Here is a 2,894-nt window from a genome sequence, read left to right as displayed (position 1 = left end):
CAATTTTTTGTAGGCCATAACTTCTTCATTCTAAGTCTGATTTCGTCATTCTTTATACCACGGGAAGGAAACGAGAAGCTCTACACTTCTATCAACTCTCCCTTTCCTTAAAAATTTTCTAACATAAACCCAAACTTCATAAAGGCTCGAATTGATACTTACCGATATGCCCTTGGGCTCCAACACAAACCAAATACTCTGTCCCCACAACCTACATTATCCATCACCAAATGGGCGTTACAGACACCACGACTTGTTACGAACAAATATAAACTTAAATACATCGTACACAAGTATTAGAACCATATCCCAGGAAACATGCAAAAGAAATGGTACAAAATAATAAAATAACAAGGAAATGACAAGAGATGTGCCTGTCTTTAGACCGAATAATAAATGAAGGACCGGTCAAGACTATAAACTCTTCTAACAACGAGCAACCTATAAATACCCCAAAGACATGATATTTGAGGCAGTGTAAGGTAAGGCAAAAAAGAGATAGCATACATAGCATTAAGGTAACACTAAGAATCACAATATAATTTAGGCATCAGAGAGCTATGTCGGGGTCTAAATTAGATTTCGATTTCGTTTTCGAAGGCCATAACCCTCAGTTGGACCCCGGGATGATGAAATCTAATTTAGCATTATGGTAACACTAAGAATCGCAATCTGATGGCCATAATCCTCTGTATGGTTGTCTGATGCCTAAATTAGATCCCGTTGATATAAAGAATGACGAAATCCGACTTAGAATGAAGAAGTTATGGCTTTTGGAAGATTTGTGGTTCTTGACCCTAGCCGAGTATGTTGGGCGTACGCTAGGAGTACGTCAGGCCTACTAGCTTAACATCCAGCTCGTAGAGGCTTTAACATATGTTGGGCATATGCATGGACTTGTTTAAGTTAGGCCTCGGGCCCACCTGATTGTAGCAGGTCATTTTTTGGGCTTAAGACCATGTTGGGGGTTCTTGGGCCATATTGGGCCTTAAGGGCCTTGTAGTTGGGCTTGGATGCCTTTTTGGGCTTTTTATAGATTTGGGCCTTTGGAGGAGGAAGCCCATTAAGGCAAGGGTGAAGGAGACCTTTTTTCCTTAAGTCAAGAATTAGGGTTTTGGACTTGAGTTTGAGATAATCACTTTAGAAGAAAAGAGCAATCATAGGAGAAGAAGAAGTCATTCGTTCATAAAGAAACCCTAAATCGACTTTTAATGAAGGAATATATCATTTATTGTTTTGTCAACAATTATTATGCCATGTCATAATAGTTAAGCCAAGTCATCAATTAACTTATAAGAGCCAGTTACCGGTGGGTAATATTTCAACAAAATGTATAGTTTGTTGGTGTTTTTTGTACAAAAGTTTACTTGGATGGTGTTTTTTGAGCATACCAAACTTGGATGGTGTTTTTTGAAACATGGTTACCCCTTTGAGTCATTTCATCTTTTTTTCCTTTACTTATTTTTTACCGGTAATTGTCGGTTACCACAAGGTCAAATTTGAACAAAGAATGTACTTTGTTGGTGTTTTTTGTACAAACGCTTTACTTGGGTGGTGTTTTTTGGACACACCAAACTTGAATGGTATTTTTTGAATGATATTCAACACAACCAATTGATCTATTGAGCTCAAATGATACAAAACCTAATGTAAACAATGTCAATATCGATGAACACCATGTGTTGGATCAATTATCTGTTCTTTTACCCATCTTCCATTGCAATACACATTCAATTGGAAAACCTAGGTCAGACCCAACTCAACTGCACAAAAATCTAGAGATGTTGCTATCACTTGAAGACAAGCCGAGAGGGATTTTCATTCAGAAATTGAATGTGAAAACTAAAATTAAACGAGCTTTAACAGTAGCCGATGTTGATCTTGAAGTGACTTCTGATTTAGTTGCTAAAGTATTGAACATAGGGGGTTTAAATGGGGGGGGTCTATGGTTACGTTTTTCAAGTGGGCTATTGAACAAGGGAAGGTATTTGGGGATGTTGATAGTTATAATACAGTTCTTGAAAGGGTTTGGACACTTATGTCTCAATAATCTCTGCTTTTCTTAAAGCTCGAATGGTAGCAGATGCTCTTGAAATGTTTGATGAAATGATAGGTCAAGGGATCATTCCCACAACTAGAATAGTAACCTTGTTTATTGAGTTTCTATGTAGTTATGGCCCACCACATGCTACTATGATGATATAAAAAAAGCAAGAGATGCAAGGAGTGTAGTATCATTAAGTGCTTACAATATTCTGCTTATGAGACTTTCAAGATTTGGTAAACGAGGTATGCTTTTAAATGTATGGGATGAGATGCAAGAAAGTGGTTATTTTTCTAATGTAGAAGTTTATGAATACATCATCAATGGGCTTTGCAATAATGGTCAACTTGAAAATGATGTGATAGTCATGGAGGAGTGTTTGAAGAAAGAGATTTGTCCTAGTAGGCTTATATATGCTAAGTTGAGTAACAAACTACTTGTTTCAAACAAAGTATAAATGGCTTATAAACTATTTTTAAAGATCAAGAAAGTGCAACATGATGAAAATGCACAAAACTATTGGAGAGCTAAAGGGTGGCATTTTTTAGCTTTCAATAAACAATTGTTTCATGGTGGTGGCTGATGACAAGGTAAAACTACATAATTGCTTTAAATTTAGGTTTGTTTTTAATTGTTATATCTTATTTAATATACTTAGATGGTGTTTCTTACTAAATAGACTCAATGGGGACATGACTTAATGTGGTAAGCATCGGGTGCAAATGTGCCTATGTATAATGAGATGCAGAAAGATGTGAGTTTAACACTTATTTTCCATCGTTCATGAATAAATATAAATAACTAATGTATTAAATGTGATTCAAGAACTTTATTATTGTATTAATACTAA

General features: G+C 35.9%; 1 pseudogene; it reads left to right on the top strand.

The window, feature by feature from the left end:
* Positions 1-1,781: 1,781 nt before the first annotated feature.
* Positions 1,782-2,627, top strand: LOC145075573 (pentatricopeptide repeat-containing protein At2g26790, mitochondrial-like; annotated as a pseudogene).
* The last annotated feature ends 267 nt before the right edge of the window (positions 2,628-2,894 follow it).

The sequence above is a fragment of the Lactuca serriola genome, chromosome 9 (assembly GCF_051521515.1).
Source record: "Lactuca serriola cultivar US96UC23 chromosome 9, Lser_US96UC23_V15, whole genome shotgun sequence".
Classification (NCBI taxonomy): domain Eukaryota; kingdom Viridiplantae; phylum Streptophyta; class Magnoliopsida; order Asterales; family Asteraceae; genus Lactuca; species Lactuca serriola.
Note: the sequence above shows the minus strand (reverse complement) of the source record. Positions and strands in the feature narration are given on the sequence as shown.